Here is a 20,307-nt window from a genome sequence, read left to right as displayed (position 1 = left end):
GAATGGGTCTAAAGAACCAGATTTTTGCAGAAAGGTTCTAGAGAAGCAACCTTTCTATCTGAAAGAGTCTAAAGAAGCAGCTTTTTTTCAGAAAGGGTCTAAATGTGCAGCCTTTCTTTCAGAATTGGTCTAAAGAAGCAGCCTTTCTTTTAGAAAGGGTCTCAAGAGTCGCCTATCTTTCAGATGGGGTCTAATGAAGCAGCCTTTCATTCAGAAAGGGTCTAAAGAAACAGCCTTTCTTTCCGAAAGGGTCTAAAGAAGAATGGGTCTAAAGAATCAGAATTTTTTGCAGAAAGGTTCTAGGGAAACAACCTTTCTTTCTGAAAGGGTTTATAGAAACAGCCTTTCTTTAAGAAAGGGTCTAAAGAAGGAACCTTTCTTTGAGAAAGGGTCTAAGGAAGCAGGCTTTCTTTTCAAAAGAGCCTAAAGAAAGCATCATTTTTTCAGAATGGGTCTAAAGAAGCAGCCTTCTTTCAGAAAGGGTCAAAAGAAGCAGATCTCCTTTCAGAAAGGGTCTTAAGAAGTAGCCTTTATTTCAGAAATGGTATAAATAAGTAGCATTTCTTTAAGAAAGGGTCTAAAGAAGGAACCTTTCTTTGAGAAAGGGTCTAAGGAAGCAGGCTTTCTTTCCAAAAGAGCCTAAAGAAAGCATCCTTTTTTCAGAATGGGTCTAAAGAAGCAACCTTCTTTCAGAAAGGGTCAAAAGAAGCAGCTCTTCTTTCAGAAAGGGTCTTAAGAAGTAGCCTTTATTTCAGAAATGGTATAAATAAGCAGCATTTCTTTCAGAAAGAGTCTAACGAAGCAGCCTCTCCTTTAGAAAGGGTCTAAAGAAGCAGCCTTTTCTTCAGAAAGAGTTTGAAGAAACCGCCTTACTTTCAGACAGGGTCTAAAGAAGCAGCCTTTCTTTCAGATAGGGTCTAAAGATGCAACCTATCCTTCAGATCGGGTCTCAAGAAGCAGCCTTTCTTTCAGAAAGGGTATAAAGAAGCAGCCCTTCTTTTAGAAAGGGTCTAAAGAAGCTGTCTTTCTTTCAGAAAGGGTCTAAAGACGCTGTCTTTCTTTCAGAAAGGGTATACAGTAGCAGCTTTTCTTTCAGAAAGGGTCTAAAGAAGCATCCTTTCTTTAAGAAATGGTCTAAAATAGCAGCCCTTCCTCCAGAAATGGTATAAAGAAGCAGCCTTTCTTGCGAAAAAGGTCTTAAGAAGCAGCCTTTCCTTCAGAATGGGTCTAAAAAGCAGACTTTCCTTCAGAAAGACCCTGAAGAAAACGCATTTCTTTCAGAAAAGGTCTAAAGAAGCAGTTTTTCCTTCCGAAAGGGTCTAAAGAAGTAGCCTTTCTTTCAGGAAGGGTCTAAAGAAGCAGCCTTTCTTTTAGAAAGGGTCTAAATAAGCAGCCTTTATTACAGAAAGGGTCTAAAGAAGCAGCCTTTCTTTCATAAAGGGTCTAAAGGAGCAGCTTTCTTTCAGAAAGGGGCCTAAAGAAGCAGCCTTTCTTTCAGAAAGGGCCTAAAAACAGCCTTTCTTTCAGAAAGGATTAAAAGAAGCAGACTTTCCTTCACAAAGGGTCTAAAGAAACAGCCCTTCTTTCAGAAAGGGTCTAAAGGAGCAGCCTTTCTTTCAGAAACGGTCTAAAGAAGCAGCCTTTATTACAGAAAGGGTCTAAAAAAGCAGCATTTCTTTCAGAAAGGGTCTAAGAAAGCAGCCTTTCTTTCAGAAAGAGTCTAAAGAAGCAGCCTTTCCTTTAGAAAGGATATAAAGTAGCAGCTTTTCTTTCAGAAAGGGTCTAAAGAAGCAGCTTTTCCTTCTGAAAGGGTCTAAAGAAGCAGCCTTTCTTTCAGAAAGGGTCCAAAGAAGCAGCCTTTCCTTCAGGGTTTGAAGAAGCCGCCTTCCTTTGAGAAAGGATCTCAAGAAGTCTCAAGGGTCTAATGAAGCAGCCTTCATTTGAGAAAGGTTCTCAAGAAGCCTCTTTCAGATAGGGTCTAATGAAGCAGTCTTTCTTTCAGAAAAGGTCTAAAGAAGCTTTTTACAAGCAGTAACGGCAAGTGCTGGATTCTATTAAGCCATGCTCGATTCACATAACCAAGCCCGCTTTGGAACATATCAAGTAAATAAAACGGGCCACCACAAACAACCCACCCCTCAAGCGAGTTAAACGAGTTTCGGCAACTAACCAAAGAACTATGCAGGAACCTCCACCTGCAACCTACCTACCTATTCAGTGGATAAACTAAAAACAGTCAGTATACCACCCGCTGCGGGTCGAGGCAAAGATTTGAACCCAAGAATTTTTCGGATGGAAATATATGCGTCGGATTCCGAGTCGCAACCAGGACCCTCCACCATAATATGGAGGGTATAATTTGTCATTCCGTTTGCAGCACATCGAAATATTCATCGGAGACCCTATAAACTGTATATATTCTTAATCAGGGTAAAATTCTAAGTCGATATAACCATGTCCGTCTTTCTGTCCGCCTGTCTGTCGATTGAAATCAAGATACGGCTCGCAATTTTTAAGATAGCGGTTTATAATTTGGTATAGAAATTTCTATCACTTCTAGGATATTTGGTCATGAAAATGGACTCTATCGATCCACGTTTTGATATGAGGACTTTATTCACTCTATATTTTCTTATGGCCTTAGCAACTGCGTCCTGCTTGATATGTCTGTTGATCTAGGGGTTCTCTCCTATATCGTTGGACCTCTTCCTCTAAAACGTGGATATCCTCCTTTATGTGCCTGGCCTACCCACCAGATGGTGATTGGGATGGCTCTGACGGTATCACCTGAGCAAGTACTGCAACGAAAGCATCTCATCGTATTGCTATACTGGAAAAATCTTTCCCTCCTCATGTAGATTTTCCACTGAAGACATGAGGAGGCACCGTGTTGCTGTTCTCAGGACGGCATTCTGACAAGTTTGAATATTATTCTATTGCGTATCACATAAATTCGGGGAACAAACTGACGCCGTATAGCTTACCACAGACCATCAACAAGGTTTCTTTATCCAAGTGCTGCCGGCTAGAGTCTTGATGTGAACAAAGTCCCAATTTACATTGGGCGAGTTTACTTGCGGCAATTGTCATTTTGTAGGAGAGAGAGGTGAGGCATATGGTAACCCTTTGCCTCTCAGCACCCTCTCTCACCCACAAACTGACAATTGCCGCAAGTAAACTCGCCTAATGTAAATTGGGACAAAGTGTCCCTAGAATTTTGGGGCAGTTCGTGGTCGGTAACAGAACCATCGACCACGACATTCAACTCTCTTCCAAACTGCGCCGTCCATGTGTTGAACAGAATGGCCGTACATTTAGTGACGGATATCTGCATATTCCTTGTGTGAAAAAATGTTGGTAAGATCGGTTAAATAGGAGTTTAGTCATTCACAGATGTCATCAGGGAGGATATCTCACCTCAATTTCCTCAAACAGTGTGGAGTGCCTGAAAGTATCAAAGGCTTTTGATAACACTGTGCAACATTTTTAAGGTGATCTTGTGCAAACAATTCGAACTGAAGATTTTTTGAAAGTACAGACCCAAACGACAAGAAACCCTAGTTGGGTTTTGTTGTGTCAGATCCAGCTCGGATTTTATGGCCCCATCTAAACATGGTTAAATATTGAGTTTTTAAAGAAATTCGGGGCTATAACTCTGAAACCAATGCGAATCTTCTTCTGACCTCTGAAGCAAATTTGTAGATAAGGACAAGAATAAAATTTTTGGAGAAATAATGAACTCAAAAAACTACATTTATTGCCTCAAATTTCAAAATATATGCGAAAATTCCACAATTTTTATACATTTCGCACCGTATCTCCAAAACCGTTTATATTTTCTGAATATTTTCAGGAAAAATATTCCCTGGAATGTAATACACAACTCTTCAGAACATGTCATTGTTGTAAAATGCCTCTATGCCGTTGTTTTCAGTACATTTTTCAACGACGATTTAATAAAAATGTCAATTATGTAGTGAAATCCGAAATGGGAGAAAAACTGTTGGTGTGAACTGTGTTTGAAATGCGTGTTGTAAAACATATGATGCAAAATACCGCTGAAACAATATGAAGTAAGCATTTTAGAGTTTCAGAATGTTCTAAAGAATTGTTGAGAACTTTATTTGGAAGATTTTTGCAAAAGGTTACTTGGTTCAACTCCCAATAGTTTAGCCGATACTGACCAGAATTTCAGCAATTATGTAAAATTTTCTATATTTTATAGATTCTGATGCCGTAGATGGAATTTTTCTTATGTGGTTTTTTTCAAAGATAAGTTCTACTAGTTTAGGGCTACAATATTGCTAAAGACAGCAAGGCCAAATTCCTATTCGTTTCTGAGATAAAGGCCTGATAAATGCAAAAAAGTGCAGATTTAGCCCGGTTTAGATGAGGCCATAAAATCCGACCAGGATCTGGCAGGACAAAACCCTACTAGGGTTTTTGTAGTCTCAATAAGTACTTTCAAAAAATGCATACTAGAAGTTGTTTGCATTTTCAGTGTTGCATAGAGTAAGTCAAGCGCCACCATCACTGTTCTATTACACGGCGGTCTTTGGTTGAGTCCTCGACAAATATTGATGATCGGCAACTGGATTGCTATTTCTGAAGCTGGGGACGACTAAGGTCTCAAGGGTCTTTGCTACGGGCGACAAAAGCGAAATCAACCTGACGATTTCGCGTTCCTGATGGCATTTGCAACATCATCCATTGTAAACTGTGGTGGTTCATCCGCGGCCATGTCACTCGCCTGTCGAAAAACTGTCGATCGAAATAGCTGGCGCACCTCTTCGGGTTAGTCAATGTAGCGTCGCCAAACGTGACTGGGGTCCTATCTTCATTGTTGGCAGGGTTAGAGAGTGACTTAACCGTAATTGGGTATTTTGTCTTCGATGGGGGTATAAAACTTCCCAACTGAAATTTATCGGTATAGATACACACCTTCGTATAGCCCCGATAGAACGGTACCTTTCGATTTTCGGTATTTTGTTGTTTGTGCCCTCAATATGCCACCGAAATGGCTGAAATTTGGTAATTAGGGGTAGATTATGGATAGCAATTATTGCTGAGTGGAGTTGTAAGTTGTCAAAAATACATTATGTATGGCAACCTTCAACTGAAGTTGCGAATCTCAGTTGACGAACCGGCTATTTTCCAGCCACCAGTTATTTTCAGTTGCAGTGAATATTTTCGAAGAAACAAGAAGTAAAATTGAAAGGAAAAAACATTTTCTTAACAATTGTTGATTATTTGCATGATTAATTAGGCGTCGATTATGGATAGCTACCCAACTCCAGTTGCGTTGACCACAGCAAATTTAATAATAGCTGTGTTCCTTTACTTACCTGAGGTTACGATTTTTACCATTTGTTACCATTTTTAACCTGCAAAGCGTTCCTTAACCCCGAAAAGTGGCAAAACTGGAAGTAATTTTTAAGAGAGTGAGAGTGGAGAGATAGCTAAAATGGATTTCTCTTCTACCACAGGCTACCAGCAAAATTTCTGCAGGTAAAAAATGCCAGAACTGATTTTTCGACTTTTGTTTGACGATTATTTCACAATGAAAACGAAAATGGACGAAAAACCAGAGTACGTAAAAATACTTTAAATAACATTTCCAATCGTTTCGTTTCGTATTTTCCATAGGAACAATACAAAACGAAACATAACCCTCGTTGGCCGAGCTCGCTGTTTAGATTTGTTTTCTTTATATTCGTGAGTGCGAACAAAATGAAAAGCGAAAAGTACTCAACTCCACAAGAGCAGATAGAAAACGGAATAGTACTAAACACATGTGAATAAATCAAAAACGTTTGGTGGTTGATAAAATTCACTGTGGTATGCTGATTGGTGGTTGATAAAATTCACTGTGGTATGCTGTACTATCTTATAGGGTTGTTAAGCAATCACATGTGTGTGTGTCTGAGTGTGTCATTGACAATACGCACTGCAAACGTTTCCCAAAAATACTTCTTGTTTCGGTGGTGAATGAAACAACTCGGCAAAGCATAACCGAAGTTACATTTCCGCAATCGTACGGTTTCCATCTTTTTGCATTGAAAAGTTTGTGTTTTTGTTTTGGTTGTGAGAATGAAACGATTCAGAGAAGCTGAAAAGTTTGTGGCTTTGTGTGATTGGTACGAGAATCGTTTTGTTTGTTTCCGTTCATTGCGAAAAACAGAAGAAAAAGTCGAACGCTGAAAAAACTAAATTAAAAACTGTGAAATAAAAGACGAAAATTGATTTTTTATGTTTCTTTTTGACATTGCTGCCAGGTATACAATTTTTCCGTTCCTTTACTTTTCTGGTAAAAATGTTCATGAGAGAGCAATTTTGAGCAATTTTGACACTTTTCTCTTTTACCACCCTTACCATAAAAAAAGTAAAGGAACAAAGCTAATATAAGGTGTGTTCCAGAACTAAAAAGTTATTACAATTTTTACGACTTTTACACATTTTACTCGAAAAAGCGTTCCCATACACAAAAAAGTTGTAAAATGTTCACTTCTCTTTAAACAAAAATGGCGCTGAATGACGCTCTCTTTAAAAACTTTTTACACGACAAATTTGGGCGAGTAAAAAAATAGTAACATGGTTGCCGGCGTCTGATTGGCTGATACGCCGACTTTGACATTTGTTCCATTTTTTTTGACGTATTTTCGATTTTTCCGTTCCCGAACTATTTCAAAAAACTTGTGGGTGACAACAAATTTTTTGCAGTTCTCTCTTTTACGAGTTTTACCACTAAATAGTACGGGAACGAAGCTATAATTTTTAATTCCCGCATTAAAATTCATGGTTTTTACAATTAAATTAATAGCTGAATGTTCAAAACACTGATATTGATTGAATTTTACAAAAATTTCCGTATTTTTACTCATTTTAATTGCATGATTTTCTCTTCTGGCAACGCAACTACAGTTGAGTTGTTATCCATAATCAACCCCTTAATTTTGTGTGTCAAAAATATGGTGAAAATAACAATAAAACAACAGTTTGAAATATTAATTGATAAATTGAGTGCAAATCCAATGTGCACATGGATTCCATCTATACAAAATTTAGTAACATTTAGTACACATATATGTCGAATTTCCAAAAACCCTATGGTAAATCTTTCTAACTCTCTATCAGCGACCTTCATTCCAAATTTCGGAATTCTAGCTCTTCCCGTTGTCTCTAATACTAAGGGTACCATATTTAGTACCTTTTAGTACTTTTCGTATCCTTCTAGGACGAATTTCCAAAAACCCAGCCTTATCTCACCCCTACACACCAACAGCAACCCACAGTCATAATTTCAACTTTCTAGCTTCAGTGGTTTCGTCTGGACGATGATATGTCCGTCACTCAGTCACATACTCACTGAGCTCTTTTATACATATAGATTTCAAAATTCGTAGATTTATTTATTTGTTCGTGCAAAACAACTTTTGACATCAATAGAAAATTAAGGCCTGAATTTGCTTTCCGGATAACCCTACTAAGTGAACCTTCGTCACTAATATTGGCTAAAAGAAAAATACGAAAAAATATAGAATGTCGATCTTTCCATATTTTAGGAATAATAAAACCAATTCTTACAACAAATCTATAAAAAGAAAACTCCATATTTATTATTTTGTGTGTATATATCATTTTTTGTTTTATTACATTTTCATTTAAATTCATTCACAATCATATAAAAAGATTAATATATATAATGTATATAATTTGAGTTTTTTTTTCTTTATTTTGTTTTTATTATAAGAAAAGTAACGCAAACGTTTGCTTTTGTTTGTTTCGGGTTGATTGGTTGTTTACTGTTATATTGTTTTTCTTTCTTAATTTTATACATAATAACTTTTTTTCATTTTGTTGCTTTTTTCTTTAATAAACATTTGTGTTTGTTTTGTTGTAAATGTACTAAATTTTGTATGCTTATTTATTTTTTGTTTTATTCAAACATAGAGTATTGAAATTTTGATTATTTATTTGCATTCATTGTTTGTTTTCGTTACATACATAATAATAAATTAAATACAATATTATAAAACTAAATAAATATAGATTCATATACATATATAAAAAAATTAAAACAAAATAACTAATAGTAGTTTTGCAAATTGATGCAATGATTAATTTGTTGTAGTTTTATTGTAAAAATGATTAATATGCTGCACAAAAGTTAATGGGGACACAAAACAGAATTTTAACTGAGCTGCCTATGAAGATAAAAAAATAGGAAAATACTTATTGATATACAGTATGAAAAAATATATGGCGGGGGAAGTAAGTAACAAACATTTTGAATTTTTTTTTGTTTTAATAAAGTATTACAATTTGCATGTGTATTTAAAAACAGTTTCATAATTATTGTTTGAAGATTTCTTGCACCGCGACACGTGCTTTGTGCAGTCTGAATTGCATTACGTCATTTACTAATTGAATCAATGTTTTATAATGTGAAGTTGGATGCAGTTCAGTGAACTTAACCTCAATTACAAAGTGCATTTGATTATTGTTTTGTTGCTGCTGGCCAGTTACATAGTTTGACAATAAAGGAGTTCAATGCATTCATTATATATTTCATTTTGTTGGCATGTGATTCCCCTTTTGTTCATTGAAATCTAGAGCAATAGTTTTGAGTTCCAATTAGCATTTAACCAAACTTTCGAACAAAATGGTCTTTATATCGGACAAGAAATTGTCAACAATTCAACGTCTCTCCCGAAAGCGAGGAAGCGCCACGCAATCTGAGAACTTAGACCTTTCTAGCACTCCATCAACTTCGAAACCAAAGCAGCATTCATATGAAATGGCTCCTTCAGGTTCTATTCGTTTCGATGGTATTCAACATTGGCCGGAGTATACTCGTGTAAAACGTATATGTAAAGTACCAGGCTGCAGAGGATATTCCAGATACTTGTGCGTAAAATGCAACCAGCAAGGATCTTTTTTCATTATGTTCGATTCAAACGAAAACATACTAATGTAGAGCGGCTGAACCCGGGATGAACGTCTTGGTCCTGAAGAAGCCACGCAACAGAGGTGATTATTCTTCGAGATTGAAAAAAGAATAATCAATACTCCTTAGAAACGTGAATTGCGATCCTCTACCGTCTTGGGATAGGGCGACAAAATTATGGGTTGAGGGTCCCGTTGAAAAGAAATTTTTAGAAAACAAAAGACACAAAACGTCTTTCTGCAATCGTTAGAAACCAGTAGGAGCTTCGCGTTCGTGATCGAAGCATTTTTCATGTGAAATATTCTTTAATTTTTTGAAAGAAATAACAAATTTTAAGGATTTGAAAACTGAAGCTCTAGACGTACGAGCTCAAGTTCCGAGAGTTCTGGAACATCAGTGGAGGAAATAATGCAGAGTCGTCAGGAGATGATGGAGGAATTACCTCAGACTCAAGAGGTTCTAGCCGATCTGGGTCTAACCAAAGAGCTAGACCCACAAGAAGAAGCTCATCAGAGAGCTATTTATCAATCGAACGATGGCTCAACCAATCAGATATCAATCCTGGACTTATGCGAACTACTGTGGGATCCCAAAATATTCCTTCGTCTTATTCTAGTTGTTCTCAAGAATTTAGAAAGAGAAGTAATCAAGGAGAGAAATTTACAATGCAAGAGGACTATTTCGAAGATACGACAAGGAATATTATTCACATTAAAAAGCCTGAAAGCGGAAGACGTAAACTTCAAACATTGTTCTTTCAAGCTTTTCAAACAATACCTCCAAAAAGGAGAATATTACATGATGTTTACGTATGTGGAGAAAATTACGACGAGTTATCAAAAACATTTAGAGGAACCGCTCTCTTTATCTGCGAACACGGAAACCACTACCACGTCATCCACGATTGCCAATACCACAACTATACTTGCAAATGTTACTCCATCGACATCTTCAAACACTTCGACAGCGTGGGCCGGAGATTCTCTAGACGAGTTGTAACCAGTTGCAATTTCGATATCGAACACTGGATTAATCTCACAATTTATCTCTCGAAAGAAGGGCGACAATACAAGTACTTGGACCTTTTATGGAACGTCGTGTTGGCATCACGACGAAAATTTTACTGATTACTGCAACGAAAACGATAGAAACAGTACAATAATATTAACGGGGGGGTTACTCTGTATTGCGATGCGTTTGCGTTTGGTATTTTGTTAACGCAAGAAATTTGCATTAACGCACGATTTTGACATACGCTTTTGTATTACAGATTGCGGCGATGCCAGAAAGGAAAAAGGAACAAAAATAGCTGCGAAAGGACATACGAAAACGAATTTGAGACGCATTTAATTTCCTTTCGCATCGCATTTTTCTTACGCATCGCAATAGAGAGTAACAGTTACAGTACCCACTGTTACAGTACCCACAATTACAATACCCACTGTGACAAATATTTTTTAAGAAACCCAAATCTCAAACAGTGTTGCAGATTCAAAATAAAGAAATTCCAATCTGCAACAATGTCACAGATCAAAACAGTCACCCAAGTTGAAAAATAACAAACAAAGAAATCTAAATCTGCAACAATGTTGCAGAACAAAGAATTATGAAATAGCAAAGCCACCCAAGTAGCCATACATTGACAAAGAATAAAGTTTACAATAAGAAACACATACATAACAAAACCAAAGACCAATTCAGAATGGTCAAAATGCAAGCTAAGCATTTTGACCATTGATATAAAATAAGTTTCTAGCAATAAGTTAGTTTTAAGTATTTGTTCATGGAATAAAGTTCTAAAACCGGAATCACTGTGCGTTTTTGTTACTTTTACACTTAGAAACGATAGAAACAGTACGATAATAATTACACGAACTGTTTAATTTAGAACATGCCTATATTTGAAGGATACAATATAGTTGGGTAATACAAAATCCTGAGATGGTAGCAATACTTTTACATCTCTTTCATAATTACAAGTGTAATAATATTTTCCAATTATGAAAATCAATTAATTTTGGGTATTATTTTTGCACGGATAAGCTAATTATGCTAAAATATCCTTATTATTTGAGAGAGAACGCAATGGAAAGTGGTTTCATAAGAAACCATTCCCCACTTTAGGCAAGTGTAGAAAGTTCCGATAGGAGGTCTTTAAATGTAATTTTCTGTGAGGAAAAAAGATGTGTAAGTTAACATTTAAATGGGCAATAATATTTGGTGATTTAGGAGTTTTAGGGGAAATTTTATTGGTTAAAGGGGTTTGAGTAAACACACCCTTTAATATATATATTTTTTTAATTACTTGAACAAGTAATTTATGGATTTCCTCCCGCAATGGAAGGAATTAATTTGTTGCTTAAACTTGTTCATCATTAAAGATTGTTTTGTTAATCTAGAATAAATATACAATTTGATAAACAATGGTACTTTTACTTATACAGATCGAAAGCATTATAATATCGATTATCACTCACGGTAATAATATTTTGTCATTATTTTATTATAATGGAATTTTAATGTTATATAACAATAATATTAATTATTTTGGGGGGTTTTATTAATGTTAAATAGCCCAATTTAAAGATAATTGAGTATGATATTTTTTTAGGGGAGAGAAGATTTTTCTTCCTAATCTCCCCCCATTAAATAGTGTTTCACGCTTTGATGTTTATATCAAATTTATTCTAACCTTACAATTTTGCCCAGAGCTACGTCTGATAATTGCCATAAAGGCTTATCAATAAAGAAGTTTTGTATTAAAAACCGATACACCGAGAGAAAACCACTGCTAACCCAAGGATTCCACATGTACATATAATACAAACATGTGGAAGCGGGTTATATACAATAGGTTTGTTCTGTAATATGTATTTTTTGTATCTCAGACTTTCGAAATAGCAAACAGCATTTCTATAAGGTGTAAATTAGTAATCAGTTGTACAACAAGAATAGATGTTTTAATTATTCGGTTGCTTAAAAATGTTCAGGCACAGTAGAGAAATTTTATAAAAGAAAAACAAGTAATATTTTTTATGCATTTGTTAAAATACAAAATTAATTTCCAATAAAAAAGAAAATTAATAAAATTACAAGGAAAACTAATGTATATATATTTATTATTAAGTAAATTAGTATTGTTCTATAATTTTAATCATAAAGGACGATAAGTGCTTTTCCCATTTACCATTAAAATATGGCACACATAATGGGAACATTTAAACATCCACTGTGGGGGCGATTACCAACCCCCATATCACCTATAACTATATCGAACATATATTTATAAACGATTACGTTTCTAAAAAATGCGCAGTATAGGCTTAATCTGACGATTTTATCTATAAAAGAATTTTTTGTTTCTTATAATTGCGCAGTATATGCTTTAACTAATGATTTTATTCACAATAAAGAAATTTCGTGTAAGGATGTGGTATAAAAATGTGCAATAACTTTATTATGGAATGAAATAATTTGCATTTATAGAGAAATATTTGCGAGTATTTACTCTGTGTTTTAAATATTACTGGCAAATGTTGTGATAGTATAAGTCAAACATAAGTTTTGTATTTCTACATAGTGATTCCCCACCAATCTCAGTCAGAAATTCCAATATCCCAGCTAACTATGGAGGAATACGGGTATGATCTGAGACACACTTCCCACCTCAAGCTTATTGTTCTTCACCCCACTTACTTATATTTTTGCCAATTTTTTGGGGCTAAGGTTCTTTAGGGTATTTAAAGAGAAGAGTACACCCTAGTCCGTCTATAAAAAAGCGTAAATGGCATGAAGTGAGAGGTGAAGTGTGTCTCAGAACATACCCGATAATTGAAAAGGCAATAGAGTAGACTGGTGGCAGAGCTAACATGAATCTCGAATCCAGAAATTTGTTAAAAAACAAGCGATATTTACTAAGAATAAATTACATAAAAGATTGAAAAAAATTCTGAACGTAAATTCCCCTTGAGTTTTTTCACTCTCTCCATTGAGTTGAAATGGCAGAAAGACAAAACGCTCGGAGAATTTTCGTTCAGAATACGATTGGTAATCCAAATCGAAGGCCGTTTTATTTGGTACGAATCGCATCGGGGAAAAATATAATAGATGCTTCATCTAATGATTTTGCTCACAATAGAAAAATTTCGTGTAAGGAAAAAAATTATAAAAAACGGCAACACATTTTTTGTGGAATGAAGTAATTTTCATTTATACAGGAAATCTTATTTATATTAAAATTTATTAAGTATTTGTAAAACAAAATGAAAAATTGATCGTGGAAGTAGTGGTCTCGAAAGAAAGTATTTCGAGAAGATACTGCTGAATGGCAAAATCTTTTTTATGGAACGAATAATTTTCTTTAACAGAGGAATTCTTGTGGAAGAGTGGTGGCTACACCTGGAGCCTGAAAAAGGAGCGCGCTATCCTACTGCATATGGTCGAATCTGATCACCCACCGCCATGGGAAAGGGCATGTAAGCTGTGGGAGAGGATCGAAGAGTTAAATTTCTTGAATACTAAAACGCTGCATAAACCTGCCTTAGCCACGGAGCGATCGTCTACGGTTTATCAATTTAATAAATATTAAGTGAATTCATTATTAATGAAAATACTAAGTGAATTTCGAGTTTATTATTAATAAGAACACTAAAGGAATTTACTGTTAAATAAATTGTGTAAAAAATTCAATCTTTGAATTAAAGTGTTTAATTTATTACTTAGCTGACGCAAAATATTTTATTTTAGAAAATAGTAATCGTTCATTCTCATGTAAAAAATATATATCGAAATATATGTATAAGTATAAAGTAAATAGTCTTCACACACGACTATAAAACATTATAAGACTTGTAATCTAAACGAAAGCTGTTTTATTTGGTACGGATCGTATGGGGAAATAATACAATATATGCTTCATCTAATGATGTTAGTCACAATAGAGAAATTTCGTGTAACGAAAAATATGAATAAGTCTATAAAACATTGTAAGACTTGTAATCTAAACGAAAGCTGTTTTATTTGGTACGGATCGTATGGGGGAATAATACAATATATGCTTTATCTAATGATGTTATTCACAATAGAGAAATTTCGTGTAATGAAAAATTTTGTAATGTTCTATCTGGGATTGTCCTGACGGGATTCGATTATTAATAAAACATCTTCAGATTGTTAAGAAAATATGCAAGTCACTGTACTCGAGATATTAAGAAATGGTGCAGGCAGTGTTCAAATTATACAAAATTATGGGAAAATACAAAATTCAGCGGAAAAAGAAAGAACTACATAATAGTTGACATAATAGTTCAATATTTTCATGTAACTAATTGGAGAAGGAAATTACACCCATTGAGATGCAGAAAGAGGACTCACGATGAAGACTATCATACTAGGATTCCAGTCGTAAGACTGCCCCGTAAGTGTCTCTGCGCGAAATAAACACCCACTTCCTTGGGGCCGCGACACAAAATTGTGAAACAGAATAGACGAGATAGACTTTCTCGTTAGGAACTATCTAGAGTGTAAAGAAGAAAATACGCTGCATCAATATGCAGACGTTAGCGACCAGTAAGTGGGCTGCCACTTGTGGTCAAAGAGAGGAAATTATATGTATATTTTAATGAAAATTTTAAAGATTTGAACAAAAAATTCATGAATAAAGCATGTAAATGTAATTTTACTTTATTTTAGAGCATTGCTAATAACAAAGAAAAAATATTTTTTTAGAACAATCTAAACATTTTGAAATTATGGGAAGTACCCAGACTGATTTAATGAGGCAACCGTGAAAGCTCCAACAGCAATCAGCGTGAGCGTTGAGATGCTGATACTAACCTGCATAATAATAATATCTAAATAATATCTAAAAAATATATAAAGAAAATGATAAGAAAACAACAGGCTAGGTTAAGCGGTTAGTAATGCAAAGAAATCCTGCATTACTAGTAATGCAGAAATATTTAAGCGGGGTACACACGATCAGTTTTGACTGTAAGTTTTCGGTTTCTTGCCAGTGTGGCCGTTCATTTTTGTCAGTCATCAGGCAACCACAAAATATTTTGAGGTTGCTGGACAGTTTGACATTTATCGTTATTTCCGAAAAATCGAAAGCCAAAGCTGATCTATGTACCCCACTTTAGGTAAACCGTACACGAGGGAAACAATAGAAAGAAAAGAGGACAGAAATAGTAGATTTACATGCTGATTTTTATGTATATCTAGACAAGGAAGAGGGTGAAAGGAGAAAATGGGTCTTCGTAAAGTAAAAAATAGAAAGTGCATTTCCAGTGAAAGTTGTTTCATTTTGTGATGCTCCCACGCGTATTTTATCGCACACACGCATTTGTGTGTGCATATTAATCAATGCGCAGATATTTATTGTAGTAAATTATTATATTAGTGTATTAATCTCTAAGTCATCTCTTACTCAATTATTTGTTCCTTAGTTTATTACTTTCTCGATTATTTTTCACTCAATTATGTTGTTTGCTATCTCGTAATCGTGGCATAGGCATTGTGGCCTGCTAACAAAGTAACGAGCAGAGATGACTCGCGACAGTTAAATAAAAGCTACAGACAACATTGGTCATAAATGCAGAAAATAAATTAATCAACACGAAGTCTTTTTTAAATTAAATTACCTATAATAACGTAAGTTACGTATGTTAATAATTATTAACTCTAATTATTTAGCCCTACCTAGTAGTAATAACACGCGCAAACAATTCGCGCATCATATTTCATCACGCCACTACCTGGTCGTTGAAATGCTGATGCGCTTATTAGTGGTGCGGGTATTCGACCGGTAAATATTCATTTTTGCTGGAAGAATGCAAGGTAAGCATTTTCACACACTTCTGTCAAATTATATTAAACCACAAAATGAAAGAATAAAATCAGATTGTATTTACACGTCCACATAAGTGGACAGCAATCCGGAAAAATCTTTGTTTTACTAATTCAACATATCACCATAGGTGATAAGCGGTAAAAACGTTAACTTATACATCATATACAACGTTTACACGGTTTTTATTTAAACCTAATTCCGTATAGAGGCATGTACATAAACAAAATTGATAAAAACTATCAATTTTTGTTCTCAATAAAGAAAACTTGTACAAGAAATAATTCAAAAATAATTTATACATATTGATGCTATTAAAAATAGGTGTAGAATTCATAGTATCAATCGAGAAGTCACTCACAAAAGAAAAACTATAGTACTTAAAAACACATTATTTCGAGTTCAAAACGCAAAATGCTGACTAAGCCTAGGTACCAATGTCCTAAAATTCGTATTATGTCTTCACGGTTACCTGTATGCCTATAATAATTGCAAAAGAAAGGAGTACAATCAAGGATTCACAAGAGGTCTTTATATATGCTCTTAGACGCACACTATCTGCATTTAAAGAGGGGATAACACATAAAAATTTCTATAACACGGTGTTAAGAAAACCCTAATTCCGTACTTAAAACTACCAATTTTGTACTCAATAAAGAAATTTTCTAAAAGAATTAATCAACGATTTTTGAATCTTAAAAATAAATATTTACAACAGAGCAAGATTTCTCAAGAAAACTACAAATTCTTCAGAGAAGAGAGAAGTAGAGATTTTTTAGATAATCAGGAGGAGCTCCATTTTATTGGAAAAGTTTCATATAGGCACAGAGTATTCGCCTTAAATGAGACTGAGAAAAGACTCTTTGAAAAGATGGGCGTATTTGTACCCGTTTAAGTTCATCGGAGAGGTGTAGATATAGTGATATATAATTCAATTAGTTAGAACAAGAAAATGAGAAAGTCAATGCTGTAAATAGTCAAAATATCACAAGGATATTTAACAACAAAATTTAATTAATTGTTCAATGATTAATCTGCTCTAAGTGTTAAACGATTAGGATCTTTTAAGGCCGGAAGTATGTACTGTTTTATTCCAACCAAAAGTGAAAAATATTAAATTTACATTAGGATCTTTTAAGGCCGGAAGTATGTACTGTTTTATTCCAACCTAAAGTAAGTGAAAAATATTAAATTTGCATTTAATAATTAAAAGTAATAATCTTCAAAAGGGTAGCCTAAAATAATGAGTATGCAGGTGAGTTACGTTGTCCACCAAACACACGCAAACCAAGAGTGAGTGTGGTGTTATTATGTTTGTGGGCATTGTTGGTCGAGAGGCAACCAACCACTGTTGAGCGAGTCAGTCATTGTTAGACAACGAAAAGAATAAACACACACTCGCCCTAAATTGTTAAATTAAAAAATAAAGAAAATAAATTAAATAAACGGAATACCATTATCAAAAGTCTTTCACACTAAAATATGTAAAATTTTGACATGGCGAACATTTGTAAAGGGAAAGCAATTTTCCTGTGAAATGATAAAAACTATCAATTTTTGTTCTCAATAAAGAAAATTTGAAAAAGAATTAATAAAATATTTTTAAATCTTGAAAAAAAAAAAAACAATCTAAAAATTATATTAAAATAATTAATATTTTTTGTCATAACAAAAATTGTAAGTAGTTCTCTATAATTTATATTAATTTAACTCATAGATAACCACGAGGAAGATGTCAAATTTTGAAATGGCGAACATTTGTAAAGAGAAAACAGTTTTCCTGTGAAATGATAAAAACTATCAATTTTTGTTCTCAATAAAGAAAATTTGAAAAAGAATTAATAAAATATTTTTAAATCTTCAAAAAAAAAAAAACAGTCTAAAAATTATACTAAAATAATTAATATTTTTTGTCATAGCAAAAGGTGTAAGTGGCTCTCTATGATTTAAATTAATTTAACTCCTTGATAACCAAGAGGAAGGTGTAAAATTTTGACATGATGAACAGTTGTAAAGGGAAAGCAATTTTCCTGTGAAATGATAAAAACTATCAATTTTTGTTCTCAATAAAGAAAATTTGAAAAAGAATTAATAACATATTTTTAAATCTTGAAAACAAAAATAATCTAAAAATTATATTAAAATAATTATTTTTTTTTTTGTCATAGCAAAATGTGTAAGTAGCTCTCTATGATTTAAATTACTTTAACTCCTAGATAACCACGAGGAAGATGTAAAATTTTGACATGGCGAAAATTTGTGAAGGGAAAACAATTTTCCTGTGAAATGATAAAAACTATCAATTTTTGTTCTCAATAAAGAAATTTGTTGTATAGGAGATTTTCTGAAAAAAAGAAGGCAAAACAAATCAATTTTTGATCTCAATAAAGAAATTTTGTATAGAAGCCCCCAATGGCGACAGTATAGCTCACAGTTTCAATGTAAAAAATATTCCGTCATTAAAAAAAAAATTAAAAACACGAATAATTTCGGTAGCACCTTCCAAGACAAGGAAATAATCGCAACTAAATGCTGAATATTAAAAAAGAAAATCTTTAAACAATTACAACCGGATTAATTTTTGATTGGAATAAGAAATCCTGTGTACAAAGAGGAGCACACAAAGAAAGATTTTTGGAAAATAATAGATATCACAAAAAAGGGTATGACATTGATAAGCATAGATACATATTTGTAAAAAAATTGCAATACTTAATTTAATTGTAAATCAATTTAGATTTTTTCCACTTCGAGGATCGTGCAAAGAAAATGCGAAAAAATCTTACGGAAAACCTTACAAGGAAGGCTATTCCTAGCATCCTATGGCTCTATATGGATTTTTAAGACATGGAATAGAAATTAAAAAAATTATTTTCGTAATAAATTGTTATATTAATAATTTTCAAAATTTGCCCAGAAATACTAACTGCATTTGCCAGTAATAAATAGTTAAACCTAAGTAATCTTTTATGCAATTACCTGTTGCACAGAACTAATCTACAAAGAATTTCTTTGTACATTTTAGCCATCACCAATAATAAATTGCAAATTTCAATATTAGTGCGGTATTATTAGTTACAATAAAAAGGGGTATGATATTGGTAACCATCGAGAGATTTTGTATAAGAATTACTATATTTAATTTAACATCAATTTTGAAGATTTGTTTCAAATTTTATTTATTAAGAATTTTTAAGAGTTTATTGCAATTTTCTCATGAGATAACTTAATAAATGCAGTATTAAGATATCGGTAATATTCAGATAATTAATTTTACTATGATATTAAAGATCACGTTAATATTTTATTGTTGCTTTATTTTTTATAAATTCCACCAAACGAATTAGATGCCAAAGAGTTGTGCACCTATGCAAAAAAAGTTCGTTTGGTGGTGGTGTATTTTATAATATACACACAAATTATTAATTGTTGACATTGTAATTTGGTTTCAAAACATCTTTAATTCCAATTGATGTTGACGTAGTATATTTAAACGAATATATATTATTGCATGTGTAAATTCGATCAGAGTGATCTGCGTTTCTCCTGATATTTAAATTTAATGTAAATGTTTAATGTACACTTGATGCCAAAAGTAAACAACAGTACGTTTAACATTATTCTTAGTTTTTTTCTACTCAAATAAGAAATTTTGTATTGGAATTGAAGAAATCTATTTATGTATTACAACTATTCCTCGATATAAAAAGAAAGGAATAGTTTTATCATATATCTCTAAAATATGAGATATTTCTGTAGAATATTGCGATATATATCCCGTATACTAACATTATAATTACTTTTATTGACTCAATTGAGAGCTTTGTTTAACAGATAATTCGATATGTAATTTACATCGAAAGTACCTTTGTAAAATAGGTACCTCATTCCTTTTCACAAAAAAAAAAAGAATGGTGTTATAAGTATGGCCGACTTCCGTATTGTCAGTTGTTTGTATTCGTGCATGAAACTAGGGGGTTCTTAAATCGATTTCAACACAACTGCAGTCTCATAAAATTACTCTAGTATGGAACTCGATTTAAGAACCCCTAGTTTCATGCACGAATATAAAGCAACTGACAATACGGAAGTCAGCCTATTCAATAATAATCATTTCAATATAAAATAGGATTTGGTCATAAATTGATATAAAGATAGAATTGAATTACTTCATGAAACAAAATGAAGACACTGCTGTATCCGACGAGCCGTTCAACCCCTGTCGAAGGCTGCAAAGAATGAGTGACACTCCTGGACCTAGGTCATATCAATGGAGGTGTAAAAGAAGAGACTGCTGAACCAGAAATGAAATTTCCGTTAATGCAAGGACGAAGAAGGATAGTGACATTGGTTCTGGCTTGTGGGAAAGTACGCCATACTTAACTTCAACAAGAAGCCAACATTGGAAGAATACTTTAAACGTAAACGAAGCTGAGTTGACCTCACTTATCTGGAAGCTGTAAGACCGCAGAGGAGGAATAATATGTCTACTAGCAGCACTTAAGGATTCACC

Source organism: Musca autumnalis, unplaced genomic scaffold (genome assembly GCF_047663935.1).
Source record: "Musca autumnalis isolate F117 unplaced genomic scaffold, ASM4766393v1 scaffold_4, whole genome shotgun sequence".
NCBI classification, from domain to species: Eukaryota; Metazoa; Arthropoda; class Insecta; order Diptera; family Muscidae; genus Musca; species Musca autumnalis.
Note: the sequence above shows the minus strand (reverse complement) of the source record.